The sequence below is a fragment of the Marmota marmota genome, unplaced genomic scaffold (assembly GCF_001458135.2).
Source record: "Marmota marmota marmota unplaced genomic scaffold, marMar, whole genome shotgun sequence".
In the NCBI taxonomy this organism is placed as follows: domain Eukaryota; kingdom Metazoa; phylum Chordata; class Mammalia; order Rodentia; family Sciuridae; genus Marmota; species Marmota marmota.
Genome location: NW_025999982.1, coordinates 21,258,861 through 21,278,873, shown reverse-complemented (window position 1 = coordinate 21,278,873; position 20,013 = coordinate 21,258,861).

The following is a 20,013-nucleotide window of genomic DNA, read 5'->3' as shown; positions in this document are numbered from 1 at the left end:
CTGTTGTTCTCTTTTGAAGCATATCTTTTTCTTATTAATATTTTTTGTGTGTGTTCATCCAATATAACTATCCTCTGTAAATAATTTGTACTGCTACCTGGTACAAATCCCAATACATTGGCTGGGATATACTCTTTTCCTCATGTCTTCATTTGCAGTTTATCAGTCATATAAAATTCCTATGGTTTATATTTTTTTATCTTATTTAAGGTATTATGTTCTGCACCAAGACTATTATCCTCCTATATGCCTGTTGAAAGTTTTATGGTTTTGCCTTTTACGTTAGTTTCTAATCAATCATGAATTTATTTGGGGATAAATAAGTGGATATCAATTTATTTTATAGAAATATTTCCATTATTGATCTGCAGTATATTTCTGTTATAAGTGAAGTTTCTATGTATTTGGGGATTTTTTAACCTCTTCAGTCTGCTTTTATTTATATATATTTTTTAATCACATATACTCTACAGTCTTAGTTGCTATGATTTTAAAGTAATTCTAAGAAAGTCAGAATTTTGACTGTAATTACATTGAGTCTAGGAGGAAATTTTAAGTTTTGCAGAATTATTTTTGAATATGTGAACTTGTTAGCTTTCTTTATTATGCATTCCTTAATGTATTTAAATGATGTATTTTTTTTCATAAAGGTCTTGAAATTTTATTTAGATTTGCTCCTTGATATTTTTTATCTTTATAGCAATTTAAATTATATATTTTCATAATTATATTTTCTACCTTTTTGTTGGGGTGAAATTCAGTTGAAATTCAGTTGATTTTTTTTTTCAGTGATAATGTAGCCATTAAACTTGTTATACTCTCCACTAAGTGATAAAATTTTATATGTAGAGTTTTCATGATATAGTATGTAGATAGCTATAACTTCCAAATACTAAACATTGTGATTATTTTTTTTCTTTCCAAACATTTTTTTTTTAATTTCAGTTATTGCTCTTCTAGTGTTGGATACACCTTTCTCCCCACTCCCACAGGGCACCTTGAATAAATAATACAAGGAATTAGGCTTCTTACATGAAGTGATTCCTGCTTTATGTTCATCTTTTCTATTTGACTACCTATCAGGGGATTCTGGATGTTCATTGTCTTCTCTCCCTCAAGCATATTAAACCCTGGGTTTAATGAATCTCCAATTAAACATCAATGTCAACATTCAGCTTTGGGCTTAGGCTATAGCTCAGTGGCAGAGCACTTGCCCAGCATGTGTGAGGCACTGGGTTCAATCCTCAGCACCACATTAAAAAATAATAATAATAAATGAAATTAAAGGCATGTTGTCCATCTAAACTATGAAAACATTTTTTAAAAAATCAGCTTTATCATCCTGGTATCTGTTTCAATTCAGTTATAGGCCTTTGAGTATTTCTTATTACATTCATACCCGATTAATACATATGAGATATTTTCAAATATTGTGCATTTTAAGTGCCATTTTTGGGGGCAGTTAGGGGATTAGCTAGTGTAGCCAATCAACCAGAAGTAGAATGCCAATTTGTTTTCTGAGTGCTATTTCTCAGTCATCCTTCATCAGGAGTGATCCCTGGTAACCAGCCAGTAAGACTATAGGACCACAGTGGTGCAGCCATAGGAAGTGGATTCTGCCAACTATCTGTCACAGCTTTAATCCCTACCTAGACAAATCTCTAGCCACCCTGACTTTGCTTTAGGAAAGAGTGAGTAGAGGGCCTCCTTAAAATGCTAAGCATATGACCAGCAGGAACAATGAGGTACTACATTAGTATTGTGCCTTATAGGCGCTGAATGAGTGGTGACCTTATGCAGTATTAGAAACAATTCAGAAGCAATCACACTGAGCTTCTGAGCTTCATTTATCTTTGTCCTTCTGCATAGCCCAATCCATTCCCTGCTTTAGTGGAGATGAAGAACTCTGGCAACTATTCTCTAGTACTAAAAATAAAGTTGGAGAACAAAACTTTTCCAGTTGTTTTAAACCAAAGAATGGAAGAGATTTTGGAAGGAAATGGAATTCCCTGTTGTAAATTGACACAAAGTCTTCAAATGAGCACAATAGCTTAGATGAAGTTTATTTGACTTTATAGGATATTCTTGGCATTTAAAAATATGGAACAAGTGTGTGAAGAAAATGGAAATTATATTTTTAAAAGAAAAAAGTATAAAAATTAAGGGAAATTTATTTTTAAAGCCTATGAAATATTATTTAAAATAAAGTTATACTGATGGTTTATATCATCACTGTACCTTAAGGGAAATAACAGATGATACCCCAGTGATTTATTTAGTGCAGTAAACAAACAACCAATGTTCTTCCACATAAAATATTATTATTTTAAAATGTAATATAGCCAGACTTAAATCTAGCAAACTGGTATAATTTTATTTTCAAATTCATAGTTGACAAGAAAAGGTGCATATAAATTATAGTTTTACTTTGATGTGGATAATTACTTTTTTACCGTTATACACTTATTATTATGTTGTATCAAAAATGGCAGAAGTGTATTGGCCCAAGACAAATTCCTTACCCATTCAACTAGGTCAGAGAATGTGAAGAACTGGCTCATGGTGAAGAACAGTCTGATTCCAACTAGAAACAAAACTCCAGTCAAAATCTGGAATCCCAGTGTCTAACCAATTCTGGAGTAAGAGAAATGTGTCGTAGGCCACTTGACGACTTGTTTCCTATCAAAAACTTATAAGTAATTCCAAATCTTAGTAACGGACCTCAGGAAAAGTAGTATACTATGTAGCATACTAGAACTACAGCTGAATGACTTCTCCTTGCAGACACATTTATTTTTTACTCTCCCATGGTGGGAGATATATATTATAAAGGCCTGAGGGAACAGGCCAAAGCCGATAAAATAGAAAGATCTTCGACAAGAGGATAAACAATCAATCAACAAATATATGAAAAAATGCTCATCGTCTCTAGCAATCAGAGAATTGCAAATCAAAACTACTCTAAGATATCATCTCACTCCAGTTAGAATGGCAGCTATTAGGAAGACAAACAATAAGTGTTGGAGAGGATGTGGGGAAAAAGGTACACTCATTCATTGCTGGTAGGACTGCAAATTGGTGCAGCCAATATGGAAAGCAGTATGGAGATTCCTTGGAAATCTGGGAATGGAACCAACATTTGACCAGCTATCCCTCTCCTCGGACTATACCCAAAGGACTTAAAAGCAGCATACTACAGGGACACAGCCACATCAATGTTTATAGCAGCATAATTCACAATAGCTAAACTGTGGAGCCAACCTAGATGCCCTTCAGTGGATAAATGGATAAAAATATGTGGCATATATACACAATGGAATTTTACTCAGCAATAAAAGAGAATAAAATGATGGCATTTGCAGGCAAATGGATGGCATTGGAGAAGATAATGCTAAATAAAATTAGCCAATCCCCCCAAAACAAATGCTGATTGTTTTTTCTGATATAAAGAGGTTGACTCATAATGGGGTAGGGAGGGAGAACATGGGGGGAATTGATGAATTCTAGATAGGGAAGAGGGGTGGGAGGGAAAGGGAAGAGGCAAGGATGGCGAAATGTGATGGACATCATTATCTAAAGTACATGTATAAGACATGAATTGGGTGTCAACCTACTTTATATACAATCAGAGATATGAAAAATTGTGGTATATATGTGTAATAAGAATTGCAATGCAAAAAAACAAGTACATATATAAAGACATGAATTGGTGTGAGCATACTTTATACAAAGATATAAAATTGTGCTCTATATGTGTAATAAGAATTGTAATACATTCTGCTGTTGTGTATTTAAATAAATAAATAAATAAATATTTTTTAAAAAGAAAGACCTTCAACAGTCTTAGCTGAAATAAAATTGATTACCAAAGGCACTAGCAGTGAAATAAAGAGAAAGCTGACCTCTTGTTCTTTCTACTGCATGCACAAGCAGGAACCACAGAGCCTCTAGATATCAAATTTCTATATTTAAACACAAGAACAAATCAGAGAAATGAAAACCAAAGTATAACAAAATATCCACTCTGATGCATAGCTGAATTGTATAGCTAGCCTAGCAGCATATGCAAAACCCAGGGTTCAATCCCCAGGAGGGCAAATAAACAAAAAATAAACAAACAAACAAACAAATAAATAAAAAGAAAGGAAGAAAGAAAGAAAGAAAGAAAGAAAGAAACTTAACATTCACTTATTCATTGAGGAGAAACAAACTATGATTAGATGAGGAAGATTTAAAATGTCTGATCAATGTGACCAAGAAGTGATAAAGTCAGTCTATGTTGGCCCCTCTAAGATTTCCCTGAGGTTGCTGTCCTGTTAGTAGACAGTAAGAATAAGGAAATGGATTGAAGACTGAAGCACACCCTCTAAATTCAGAGGTTAGACAGCATGGGGCCAAACAACGAGACCAAGCCTAGGATGGAACAGAACAGAACACAAATCTCAACAACACCACTCCCTTTTAAGTAAGATATTAAAAACTTCAGTAGATATGCTTATGTGTTATAATTAAACAAATTATATTTGTTATATATTTAGAAAAGTACACGTATATATTTATGTGTATGTATGCATACTTAAATAAACCCTTAAGTATACATACTAGAATTCCCCTAAGCACACATGTTAGTTTCCTAGGGCTGCCATAATGAAGTGTCATAAACACAGTGGCTTAAAATAATAAAAAATTTAGTCTCTCAGAGTTCTGGAGGTAAAACTTTGAAATAAAGATGTCAGCAGTGCCCTGACTTATGTGACAATTGGTTCATGTTTTGTCTTAACTTCTGGGTTTGCCAGCAATCCTTGGCTTATAGGTGCATTAGTCCAGTCTCTGTTTCCTCCATCCATACACCCTGTTCTACCTGTGTGTTTGCCTTCACATGGTGGTCTCCTCCCTCTGTCTGTCTGAGGCCCAATGTCATAGGACAGAAGAAGATCAATGTTCCAGCTCAGGAGAAATGAGCTGGCTCCTCTTTCACCTTTTAATTTTATTAAGCATCTTAATAGATTGGATAATGTCAGTAAAGCGAGGGTCATCTTCTTTACTCATCTACTGATTCAAATGCTAATCTCCTCTGGAAACACTCTCACAGACCCCAGAAATTAGGTTTACCAGCTATCTAAGCATCTTTTAGCCCAGTCAAGTTGACATAAAACTAGCCATCACAAGTCCGAAAAGCATTTTTATTGCAAAAACATTAAATGTATATATAAAGAAATATTACTTAAAGCAGAAGTATGTAGGATAATTTATTTTTAGATTCACATTAAAAGAAATTTCTCTTCTAATTTATACATAATCATTTCATTTTTTACACAATTCTTTTTTTGCTATTTTTGCTGTAAGAGACAAAGATAGACTTGAGCAAACAATAATGTCCAAGTCTCTACAATCCTCAGGAACCTCCATTGATAAGATTCTAATTTCTATTTACTAAAATGAAAGATGCATCTATTTCTATAGAGATCAATACTAAGTGTTATTATCAATTTCTTTTTAATTTAATATAGGCTACACTGTAAAATTATATTTCATAAAGGAAGACAAAAATTTCTTCACATAATAGCAACTAAAATATCTGACATCTGGTTTTAAATTATTTAAAATTCTTAGAAAATATTGGAATCAAAACAATTAGGAATAGAATTGAAAGCACACACACAAAAAGTCCCAAGAATATAATATACATTAAAATCTACATTTTTTGTAAACGGGGAAGCACCAATTATTTTATTAATATGTTAAGAAAATTTGTTAGCCAAAGGGGGAAAATTTAACTTGGAGAACTAACTACCTTATTAATTAATAATATCAAAATTAAATTCTATGGGTCATGATACAAATGATATGGCTTTTAAATGTTTCATAATGTACATACAAGGGAAATATAATTCAAAACCACTTTGAGATTGCACCTTATTTGAGTCAGAATGGCAATCATCAAGCATGTAAGTAACAATAAATGCTGGTGAGAAAGTGTGTGGGGGATGAACCTTTGTATACTGTTGCTGGAATGTAAATTAGTACAGTCACTATGGAAATCAATATGGAGATTCCTCAAAAATCCAAAATAGAACTACCATAAGATCCAGCTATACCCCTCTTTGGTATCTATCTAAAAAAATTAATGTCAGCATACTTTGGAGATTCATGCACACCCAGGTTTATCATAGCACAATTCCCATAGCCACATTATGTAACTTGCCCAGGTGTTGTTCAATGGAAAAAGAAAATGTGCTATATATGCACAATGGGGTTTATTCAGCCATGAAGAAGAACAAAAATATGTCATTTGAAGATAAGTGGATGGAACTGGAGAGCATTATATTACTATTACGTGAAATTAGCCAGACACAGAAAGACAAAGGTCATGTGTTTTCTCTTACATGTAGAAGCTAGACAGAATAAAGGGAAAAAAGGGAGTGGAGGTTCTCATGGAAATGAAAGGATAGAAGGCACACTATTAGGGTAAATAAGGGAGTCAGGAGGGCTGAGGAGAATAGGGGAGGGGATGTATAGGTAGTGAAATTTATCAAAATATTATGCCACAATGAAACCCATTATTCTGTATAATTAATATGCACCAATAAAAATATTACAGGAAGCATAGCATTGTGGTGTATAATTTGATATGCTTTGTAAATACAGAGTCATTTAACACCATATATACTCAACCACAATCAACAAGTCTTATTATAATAAGAGTTTTCTCCTCTGGTATTCTTAATATTTAAAAACTCTGAAAAATTCATTTGTAAAAGACAACCTAATAAAGTGCATGAACATGTAGCTGAAGAAAGAGAGATATTTTAAAACTGAGTAAAATTGTCCAAATTTACTAAACATCAATGAAACATGAATTTTAAAAAAACATGTAAGTTTTATTCTGTTAGATAGACAAATGGGAAAATGTGGGTTATGTACTATGTTGGGAAGAGTTCATACAGAAAACCTCAAACACTGCTACTAGACCTATTCATTGGTATTAACCCATTGTGCATGATTTACAGAATGCATAGGCATTAGGACTTAATGTTTATAAAGGTTATATAAATATAAACTTATATATATATATATATATATACTAAATTAATCTTCCTAATACCATAAATGTTAGCTATTGTATATAATTATTTTCAAATGGGAAAACTCACTGGACACGGAGGTACACAACTATTATCATGGCAACTGAGACAAGAGAGTTGCAAGCTTACAACCAGACTCAGCAACTTAGTGAGATCCTGTCTCAAAAAATAAAGAATGGACTTGGGATGTAATTTAGTGATACAGCATTTCTGGGTTCAATTCCCAGTACTATAAAAATAAATAAATAATACACAAATTTAATTTGATTTTTAAAAATGAAAAACGTAAGATCAGAGAGATGTGATGTTTAGTTAAATTAAGCAAATAGCAAGTGGCATACCTCAGTTAAAAAACCCATACCTTTGAATTTCAAGTGCAGTTATGATTCTCCTAATCAGTGTTGATTTACCTTGAAATCAAGTGGTTTGTACAGTCAATTATGTGACTATTTCATGCAATAAATATGAAAGACATTGCATTTTTTTGAAATTGTAAGATAGTTAGTGTTCTGGAGTCATCCCATTTACTAGATGGTAGAATTGCCATAACAAGAAAAGTAAAAAGTAGGCAAGTCAATATTAAATACATCCTTCTTTTTTCTTTATTAAAACCTTTTGAAAGGGCTTTTATTTAAATTTACTTTTGTTTGTTTTAAGGACATAATTAAAAACTCTATCATTTGGAAGGTTTGGGCCAATGATTCTCAAAGGACAGGCTCCATGAAAATACTTTATTAACATGATAAATGGTTAGTTTAAATAAAATACAAGGAAAAAGAAAGTGTAGTTTTGATATAATTTATTATCTGGCATTGCACCAGCTTTTGAGAGAGGTAATTATTATGAATTGCTGAACTTTGCTGTAATATTCACATGGAAATATTTTTTTCTCCTGTTTCCTCATGTAATTGAAGACATATTATGAAAGCCATGATATATCAGAAGATTGCAATTGGAACTCATTTGATTTAACTGATAGGAATCTTTTCATTTCATAAACATAACTTCACGCAGAAATATAAAACTGTTCCACTGTATTAAACAGTGAACAGCAAAGCAGCAATATTAATTGGCTTTCAGACTGAAAGTGCCTGAGTCAGCTCTCTTCCCCATCATCTTTCCATTAGACTTTGCTCGAATGACTCAAAGACCAAGGTATTTATCCTGATTTATAATACAGCACAACATTTTTCTGATTAGTATTTTAGCATTTTTAGAAATGCTCTGTACTGAAGGAACAAACAAACAGCAACAAAAGACTAAAGCCAGTTTAGAATGTGTGTTTAGTTGAATAGCAAGTAAGCACTGATTTAATATTCAATATTAATTTTCAAATAAAAAAATATCAGTTAGAAATTTGGCTCTGTTGTGGCAAAATTAAAAGGATGCGTTTGGAAGCTAACGTTATTTAGGTTTGATACTGACTGCTTTTGCAATCTCTTTCCCAGCATTAGAACAGGATCCTGGTTAATGATGCAGACCTTACACTGAAGCAACCTCTTTCTAGTTACCTTCTAGCTGTGTGATTTAGTGATGATTACTTTGCTTCTCTGAACCTGAATTTTCTCATCTGTGAAATAAAAGTAAATGCTCAGACACACACAAAGTTATGACTTAAATGAGATAACTAAGTGTTCCTAGTCCAGTGCTTGACATATAATAAATATCAAATAAGAGTTAATTTTCTTATCTCTCTACTCCTTTGGCAATTCTCTGTCTTCGGTCCACCCATGAAAATTTTCAGCAAATAGGGCCTGTAACCCTTTCAAGGAGGTGCTTGTTTCCTCAGCTATGGAAATGTTGTTGCCTCCTTAAGGTATTGCTCCACCTAATACTAACTGCTTTAATAGGGCTTCTTCCTGGGGCATTCCACATCCATTGACAGACAGGACCTTACACGCCGACACCAGGCCATTCTGCCTCAATCCTCACAACCCTGAAGGGTCATCTAGACTCAGCTTCTCTGAGGCTGTCATGTGGCTCATCACAACTCACCTCCTTCCTCTGCCCCATATGGCTTCCTTCTCTTTTTAGCAGAGATTGGTCTTAAGGACATTTTGATAAACATCATTCAGTTAAAATCCATCTCAGAATCTGTTCTCTAGAGAACCCAACTTGCAATCCAGCTCCACTCTGCTTCTTTTATGTCTTCAAAAACATTTTATTGAATGCATCACAAGGCCACTCACTTAACTCCTTCACTTTACTTTCCCTACCCGTTCCATATCACTACCTGCACATGCCCAGACCAGGTAAGAAAAGAGTCAGCAATGAACAGAAAGCACTGACTATTGATAAAATGTCCTTATCCAAAGTAAGAGTCATTTTGCTTAGGCTCAAAAACTTCAGTTCATGCTGGTCAGATTCAATTCTATGAATAATAATTGCAAAAGTGATGGGAATGGCACACAGTGGTGAAGAAACCGTCTAGCATGTGCCTGGCCCTGGGTTTGCTCCTCAGGACAGAAAAAATAAAAGACTGAAAAAACTTTAAGATGTTGAGATTAAAATCAAATAATCAAATAATAAAGGGTTATGTTTTGTCCCCAAATAAGCTGAGTTCTTAACGATATAGTCCTATTTGCACAAAGCAAAATTTTTATCACCATTGTTCTACTATTAATCATTCCTATTTCTATTACTAACAAAAGCAACAAAATTAATAACACTGCCTAAAATTTACATACTATATTCAATACATAAAAATGAGATATGAAGGTTAAGAATACTGCTCTGATAGTCTGTATAAAGAAAATGAGGCCCAAACAGCTTAATGATTCATGGAAGGATATAGAACTAGCTGGTAAATTTGAGGATGATTTCAGACTTCTAATCTTAGATGTAATGATTTTTCTTCTAATTGTTATAAACCTCACATTACTTAAAACTATCAACTCTATTTGGAAACATAAATGTAATATAAATACCTTAATCTTTGATATCATATAACTGAGCATATGTGTATTAATAAATAGAGATGCCTGGCTTTGCAACACAGATTTGCAGCATCCTAGGCTCAAAGAGCCAAACTTGCCTATGCATAACCATGAACAAATTATTAAAGCATAAACACTGACAATGATTATTCACTGTAGTTATTAACACAGGCCATGTCACAAAGATCGTTAGTGTATCTTTCTGAAGGATATATAAGACATCCATGGAGCATGTGATAGGTTCATATGTGGAAAAGTTTAGCTCTGTGTTCTAAATTAAGAGAACTTTCCAGGGAGGAAATGAAAGTTTGGAATTGGAAACTAGGCTTCATTGTTTCACCATGTGTTGACCTCTGGATATGGAACCAAAGGAAGCTACACAGTGATTTGTATGACAAGTGCTTCATAGAGTGTGGTACATTTCAAAATCACACTGAACACATTGTCAGAATTATAATGGCCTGATGTACTTTGTAGCATTATTTTGCTAAGATGAGTCTCTAATGATTGTTTGGTTGACATATATCAGATATCTTATCTGACATATGTTTAACATTACTAAGAAAAGCATGCAGCAATTTCCATTTCATTCACGTAATCATTTTGATTGAGTGCCATTTTCTCAGCATCACCAATTAGACATTCATGTTGTTTGCTGCAATTCATTTGCAAGATCAATTCAAGTGATTCCAAAGTATCGAACAGAATTTTTTTTAAAAAATGAAAATTTATAAAGTCATGTTGGTAGATGAAAATTTTGCTTCAGGATGTTCATCGTCAGATGATAGCAGGTGTTGTTCAAAATAGAGCTATTTCTTATTGTCAGTGTCTCATGCGAGAGCACAGGCAGCAATTACGGTCTGCTGGGGACTGGGCTACAGACCTCTGTTGTGCATCACAAAACATAATAACAACTACAGTGAGCGGGAGTAATCCATCTTCCCTGAAGGAAAAATGTAGTATTTCTTTAAGTTTGTGAAGATGACATGCTCTATTTTTAAGCATATGATAATTAATAAATAATTATATTATAAGGCATTATGTGATGCTCATGATGCTATAAATCTCCTACCTATACAAACAAGTAGTTAAATCTTACTAAATCAAGCATATATATCTTCTTCCTGTATGAGGAAGGAAAGCAATGGTTTTATCATTCTGGGACTTCATTCTGGATAATTTTTAATGTAGCACATTAGATAGCTACAATTTGCTCACCATGCTACAGAGTTTTAACTCTACTCCTATTATGGAAAAATGTCCTGACCCCTCAGAAGGCACTGTTTATATTTTCACATAGTCAGATCAATGGAAGACCTAGCAATATTATATTCATTTTTTAAATCCAAATACGTAGCAGAGTACTGGAAGACTTCCAATACTACTTACTGCAAACATGAATGAGACACATGCTCTTTGAACTCAAGAAATTTATTACAACTATAGGGAGGAACACATCATTTATTAACACACATTAGTTGTACATATTACTGAATTTCAGTGTGATATTTCTATACATACATATAGCATGCATTGATCATATTCAAACACACTTTTCCATTCTTATCCCTACCACACCCTTCCCAATTTCTACTAATCACTATTTTTCTTTCAGGTTGACATTTTTTAGTTTCCACAAATAAGATTTTTCTTTCTGTGTCTGACTTATTTCATTTAATATCATGTCCTCCATTTTGCTGCAAATGACATGATTTCATTATTCTTTCTGGCTAAAATAATACTCCATTATGTGTATATACCACCTCTTCTTTATTCATCTGTCGATAGGCAGCTAATCTGATTCCATATCTTAGTTATTGTGAATAATGCCACAATAATCATGGCCAATCAGGTATCCTTTGTTTAAATTATTTCATTTCCTTGGGAAATGAAATAATTTAAACAAAGTGGTATAACTGTATCATGTAGTAGTTCTAACTGTATCCAGGAGTAGTTCTAATTTTACCTTTTTGTGGAAACTCTACTGATCACCATTAGTGAGTAAACTAATTTACATTCCCAAGGAGTATAAATTTCTTCTTCTCTACATTCTAGCTAGCATTTGTTATTTATTGCTTAGGGTTTGTTTGTTTGTTTGCTTGCTTGCTTGTTTTGATGCTAGGCATTCTGAGTTAGGTTAAGATGGTATTTTATTATGGTTGAATTGCATTTCCCTGATGGTTAGGATATTGAGCATTTTCAAGTATTTATTGTGATGTGTATTACTTTTTTTAAGGTGTCTATTGGGATCATTTGCTCAAGTAGAGAACGAAAGAAAATATTTTTCAACTATTCATATGACACAGGATTAATATTCAGAATATATACACAACTAAAAAAAACTAACAATAAAAAACATGAGGGAGTTTTGAATACAATTAGAGAGAGCTTTACATTGTTTAAGGATCCATTTAAGAATTTGTCTATATTCTATTAATGAAAGATTTTTTTTCAAAAGAGCAGGAAAAGTGTAACAATCTTACCAATCTTCCACCTTTTACTGATGTTCTGTTGAAAGTAGCAGAAACAAATTAGTGATGACGGAAACTGATTTTTGTTTTAAAGTGGAAATTATCTCATCCATAATCATTAAACCAGAACAGAGTTTTGGCCTGTGTTCTTTTCTCGAGACAAACGTGTTTATGATTTCCAAGTTACTGAAGAAAGGCATGCTAGTTTCAATCCTTCATGTACTGATCCATCCCAGAGTATAAGAAATGTGACTGGTTCTTAAGAAATCCGATAAAAAGAAGCTTCTTTGGTCTTTCTTGTTTGTTGATCCTGTTTCTTTCCTTGCTCCTCCAACAGAGGTGGTCCTTGGATTACCTTTTATTACTCTTTTATTCTTCTTTAGGTTCACCTTCAGCAATATTATTCATTCCTTTGTTTTCAACAATTAGCTATAGATCAGTGGAACCCATATCCAAAAAATCCAAGATTTCTAGTCCTAGATCTTCGAAGCAGTGCCATGCCCACCATTGTACCTTCTAACTCCCATGTAGAGCCAGAGGCCAGTGCACATACCTCCATGAAACCACTAAGTTATCTCATACCTAGAATATTTTCATCACCCTAAAATGTACCCTTATATTCCTTTCCATGTAATTCACTGTAATCCCCACTCCAGGGAACTAATTATATTATTTCCACTATGATGTATTAGTTTTGTTCATCCTAGAATTTCATATAAATGGGATTATACAGAAATATACTTCTCTTTGTCTGACTTATTTCTCCCCACATAGTGTTTCTGAGATTCACTCAAGTTTTTACATCTATTTTATTTTATTCATTTATTTTATTGCTGAGCAATTTCATTGTATGAATAAATCACAGTTTTCACATCCATCCTCTTGTTGATAGATATCTGGGTTGATTCCAGGATTTCATTATTTTAAATAAAGCTGCTACGAAACTCCATACATGTATCTCTTTGTGGACATGAACTTTCATACTTTTTTGAATTAATAATTGTAAACAGAATTGCAAGATCATGTAGTCAGTTATATTTTCAATTTTATAGTATATTTTAAAACTCTGTTTGCATAACTGATTTATCATTTTACAAATTAGCCACCAATAAAGGAGAGTTATAGTTCCTTCAAATCCTTACCTAAACTTGTTAGTTGTTTTACCCATTCTAGTAAATGTGTAGCTTTTACTAGATTTTTCATTTGCTTTTTGAAAAATTATTGTAGTCTTTTATTTTGACTTTTTTTGCCATTTATTAATCTTCCTTTATTAAGTGAATGTTCAAATCACTCGTGCATTTTCAAAATTAGAATTGTTTACTGACTACAAGATTTATTTACATATTTTGAATAAAAGAATTTCATAAGCTTTATGAAATTGGAAATATTTTCTCTCAGTCTATGGCTTGGCTTTCATTTTCTCAAAAGTGCCTTTCAAAATTTTTAATTTTCACCATCTAATTTGTAATTATTCTTTCTTTTATGCTTTGATTTTTTTCTGTCTTTTCTTATAAAACTTGACCTGTTATGAGATAGTAATTCTTCTCCTGTTTTCTTTTGGAGATACATATAGTCTGCATATTTAAGTCCATACTGCCTTTAACTTCATAAATGTGTTAGGTGAGAAATAGAGGCCTGGGTTACTTTTTTCCATAAGACTACACTATTGTTCCTGCATTATTTGTTAAAAAAGTCCTCTCTTCCCAAGGAAAAAAAGATGGTGGAAGGGAGCTACACAGCATCCTCATCTCCTCACAACACAGGTTGGAGGAAAAGCAGAATTGACAGCTGGGTGACAAAATAAATGCTCTAAGATTCAATGTTACAATGTCTGAGACCTGGGGAGATATGAAGATAAGGTACCAGAGTATTGAATAAGCTAGAGTCCCCTAACTTCAACATGGGACGGGTGGAGGAGGGGGGAGGAGAGAGGGAAATCTCTTAAGTTCACCCACCTGAATATCTAGTGACAAAGATGTGGTTCCCAGATGGTGACAGCTGTGGAGAGAAGGCTGCTATGATAAGTTCACTAAATATCCAAGGAAACAAATAGAAAGCATCTGCAAAGATAGCCAGAGGGAGATGACTTAAGGTGGAAAATTACCAGTCAAGGCAACCAAAAGTGGCTGCTCCCAGTTCTAATTGTTGCGTAGCCTGACCCATGATCAAAAGTGGCAAGTGAAAGGGCATTATTTAAATATTGGCAGGACCTTGCATCAGATATACTTAACAGAGAAAATCAACATCCACCATTCACAACTTGGGGCAGTGGAAACTAGAGGCCAGGTGAACCACCTGAATCCCTTCACTACAGTATCCCAGAGAACAGCCTTGACTAGAGTAATACTTCTGCACCCCAGAACACTCATAGAAAACCCATGACTGGAGTACTTGTACTCAAAGACAGCCACCGGATCTTTGCCACCATGAAACAGGATCCTGTAGAGGGAAGCATGTACACAGTGATCCACAGCAGTCACAGGGACACTCCAGGGCCTGCATCCTACACTCCTGCACACAATAGAAATACCCGTGTGCCACACACTGCACCCTCTGAGAAGTCAGCTTTAGGCTCCTGAGCTTACAAACCAGAAGCCATTGGTGGAATGTCCATATGTCCAGCTTGGGGATTGGCTCCTGTGCCCCAGTAACTTTGGAGAGATCTACAGTCAAATTCTGGTGGACATCCACTAACTGTCCAAACTCCAATGAAATCCAACAAGATTCAACAAGAATTTGCTTCACCTTGTCTTGATTTCCTATAATGAAGTCTAATGTCAACTTTGATCACATAAATAACTCTTAAGTTGAATGATAATTGTCACCTCGATAGCCAACATTGTACCTCCAACTCATTTGATATATTTCATTTAACGGTTTGAAGCATTAATTGGAATTGGAATCAATCTTCCTATCTTTGTCTTACTAGCTCTAGTTTATAATTTCCCCTCTTCTCTCTATATATATTCTTGCATTATCTGCTATACTACCTCAAATACCCACCATTAATCTATTTCTTTTTTTAACCTTGGTGTGAATTATTACTTTATGTCATTTTCTTTATTTCTCTTTTTTCATTCTCCTTTTTTTTTTGCCCAATCATTCTTCCTCCCCCCTTTAGCCCTAATTTAAGTTATAGTACATTTACTAAATCTAATAAATAATTTTTTTACCTATTCCAGAACTTTATTACAAGTTGTTGCCTGGAATTGAGGAACCATGGGGAACAATAACAACAAGTTTTTGTTTTTTATAAGGTCGAAAAAACCAGATCTTGTCTCTGAAGTGATCATAGTAAATAGGGTTCAATGGCATCTCTTAAAGTGGTGCTGATCAGCACCACTTTTTGGGATCAGCAGAGGTCAAGGACTTAAAATGTCATTATTTGAATTCATCCACCCCATAGCTCCTAAAAGGAAGAAACTCACAAAGTAGTCTCTCACTTAAAAGAAGAGGTGAGAACTATACAAATAGATGGGTAGACACACTAACAATATGAGAAGACATGGGGAAAAAACATCCCAAATAGCCTATAATGCTTCACCAACTGATTCAATCAATATCACAGTGGGAAATTTCAGAGAAGAAATTTAGAAAATTTATAGTTAAAATATTCTGTGATCTAAAGGAAGACATAAGTAGTAAAATCAGAGAGAAAAATGGAAGTAAATTTAACATCAATAAAGAGATAGAGATTCTGAAAAAGAACCAAACAGAAATCCTGAAAATGAGAGACTCAAAAAACTTTAATGGAAAGCATTACCAATAGATAAGACTGCTTTGAAGATAGATTTTTCAGTCCATAAAGACAAAGTATATAATCTTGAAAATAAAGTGATAACAGTGAAAAGATATTAAGGGACCATGAAGAGATTATTCAAGAAATTTGGGATAATATTAAAAGGCCAAATTTAAGATTCATTGGGTTAGATGAAGGATCTGAAATATAAGCTAAAGGAATGAACAATCTTTTCAATGGAATATTACCAGAAAAATTTCTAAACCTTAAAAGAATGAGATGGAAATTCAAATGTAGCCGGCATAGAGAACTCTGAATATACAAAATAGAAATAGATCCACTCCAAGACACATTATAATAAAAATGCCTAATGTATAGAATAAGGAAAAATTTTTTAAAGTCTCAAGAAAAAACAACTATAACATTTAGAGGTAAACCAATTCAGATTTCAACTCATTCCTCAACCCAGACCCTATAAGCCAGGAGGATTTGGAATAATATATACCAAGCCCTGAAAGAAAATATATGTCAACCAAGAATACTCTACCCAGCAAAATTAAGCTTCAAAATTGAAAATGAAATACAAAACATTCAAAATAAACAGAAATTAAAAAAAATTATAACTAGAAAGCCTGAACTACAAAATATACTCAATAAAATATTTAATGAAGAAGAAATAAAAAATAAATATAAAAATTAGCATAGGGAGGAATTACACTAGAACAATAGTCAATTTAAGGAGGGTTGGAGTTGTTGCTCAGTGGTAGAACACTTGTCTAGCATGTGTGAGTCACTGGGTTTGATCATCAGCATCATATATAAATAAATAAATAAATAAATAAATAAATAAAATGAAGGTATTGTGTCCATCTACAACTAAAAAAAAGTTAAAATAGTCAAAGAGAATCAAGTATAATTTAAAGAATAGAAATAAAATGGCACTTAATAATAACACCAAATGTAAACAAATTAAACTCTTTAATCAAAAGATATAGGTTGGCAGATTGAATAAAAAAAAAAGACACAATATGCTGTCGGTAAGAGACTTGCTTCACAGGCAAAGACATCCACAGACCGAAGACAAAATGGTAGGGGAAAAAACGTGCTATTTACAAGGATCCATAAACAAGCTGGCATAGGTATTTTCATATCAGATAAGTGGACTTCAAGCCAAGATTAATCAGAAGAGACAAAGGAGGTAACTTCATACTACTTAAAGGCATACATCCAACAAGACATAATAATTGTAAATATTTATGCCCCAAATAGAGCATCTATATACATAAAAAAGACCCTTCTCAATACTGTGAATCAAATAGACCACAAGGTATTAATACTGGGTGACATTAACATGCTTCTCTCACCACTGGATGGATCATTCAAACATAAACTGAATAAAGTTTCTATAGGACTAAAAAATACTATTAATAATACGGAACTAACAGACATCTACAGAGTAGCTTATCCTCCAATGACTGAATTTATTTTCTTCTCAACATCTAATGGAAATTTTCTAAAATGGGCCATATTTTAGGTCACACAGCAAATCTCAGCAAATACAAAAAACATAGAGATAATGCAATGAATTCTATCATATCATAATCAAATAAAATTAGAAATCAATGATAAGATAAAAAATAGAAACCATCCTAACACCTAGATATAAATAATACACTTTTGACTAATGAATGGATAGCAGAAAAAAATCAGGTAAAAATTTTAAAAAATCTTAGAAGTAAATGAGAATATTGATAGAACACACAAAATATTTGGGAAAGTATTAAGGCAATGTTCTTTAGCAATGAACTCACATATTAAAAGAATAGGAAGGTACCAAATAAATAATCTAACACATTACAACTCAAGGCCCTAGAAATAGAAGAACAAGCAAACAATAAAATCAGTAGAAAACAGAAAATAATTAAAATCAGAATTTAAGTCAATGAAATTGAGAATAAAATAATAGTAAAGATCAATAAAACAAGGATTTGGTTTTTGAAAGTCTAAATAAAATTGAAAAATGCTTAGTCAAACTAACCAAACGAAAGAGAGAAAAACTCAAATTAATAACATTTGATATGGAAAAGGAAATATCACAAACATCACTGGAATCCAGAGGTTTGTCAGAAACTATTTTGAAAATCTACACTCCAATTAGGTAGAAAATCTTAAGGCTACTGACAAATTCCTAGAGACATATGACCTATCCAAATTGAACCATGAAGATATAGAAAACTTAAAACAGATCAATATCAAGTAATAAAATTGAAGTAGCTATCAAAAAGCTTGAATCAAAGAAAAGCCTAGCACCCGATGGATTCTCAGCTAAATTCTCCAGACCTTTCCTTTAAGGAAGAATGCCAACCCTTCTCAAATTGTTCCATGAAATAGAAGAGGAAGTAACTTTACTGAGTTCATTCCATGAAGCCAATATCACACTGACAAAGACATATCAAAGAAAAAAAATTTAGAACAATATCCTTGATGAACATACATGTGAATGTTCTTATAATAAAATATTGGCAAACTGCATTAAAAAAACATTAAAAAGATAGTGCACAATGATCAAGTGGATTTCTTCTTGAGGATTCAGGCTTTGTTTAATATATAGAAATCAATAAATGTAATAATCCACATCAATAGATTTAAAGACAAGTATCACATTATTATTAAAATAGTTGTAGAAAAAGCATTTAAGACAATGTAGCATCTATTCATGTTTAAAACATAGGGATAGAAGGAACACACCTCAAAATTGTAAAAGCTATGTATGAAAAACCCAAGGCCAATATTATCTGAAACTGAAAGCCTTTCCTTTAAAAATAGTAACAAGACAAGGATGTTCACATTCACCACTTCAATTCAGCAGTCCTTCAATCTCTAGCCAGAGCACTCAGATAAAAGAACAAAACTAAAGAGATACAAATAGGAAAAGAAGAGCTCAAATTATCTCTGCTCACTGATGACATGATTCTCCATTTAGAAGATACAAAAACTCCACCAGAAGATATCTGGAACTCATAAACAAATTCAGCTAAGTAGAAGTTTATAAAATTAACACTCGTAAATCAATTGTGTTCTTATAGACCAATGATGGAAACAAGAAATAAGGAAAACTATTCCATTTGCAATAGCCTCAAAAAAAATACTTGGGAATCAATTTAGCAAAAGAGGTGAATGACTTTTCCAATGAAACTAGACAACACTAAAGAAAGAAATTGAGGAACTCCTCAGAAGATGGAAAGACCTCCCATGTTTTTGGATAGGCAGAATTAATATCGCCAAAATGGTTATTTTACCAAAAGCAATAGACATATTCAATGCAAATTTCCATAAAATGTCAATGATTTTCTTCATAGAATTAGAAAAAGCAGTTATAAAATCCATATGGAAAAATAAGAAACCCAGAATAGCCAAAGCAATCCTTAGTGAGACAAGTAAAGTAGAAGGCATCACAATACTGACCTCAAATTATATTACAGAGTTATAGTAACATAAACAGCATGATCTCGATACAAAGACAGACATGAAGACCAATAAAACAAAACAGAAGGCTCAGATACAAACTCAATAAATACCATAAGCATACATTGGAGAAAACATAGACTCTTCAACAAACGGTGCTGGAAAAACTGGAAATTCATATGTAAAAGAATGACATTGAACCCCATCTCACAGTCTGCACAAAAGTCAAATCAAATACCTATGAAATTAGACCAGAATTCCTGCAACTGTTGTAAAAAAAGTGTATGCCTAACATTCCAACAATTTGGCACAGAAAC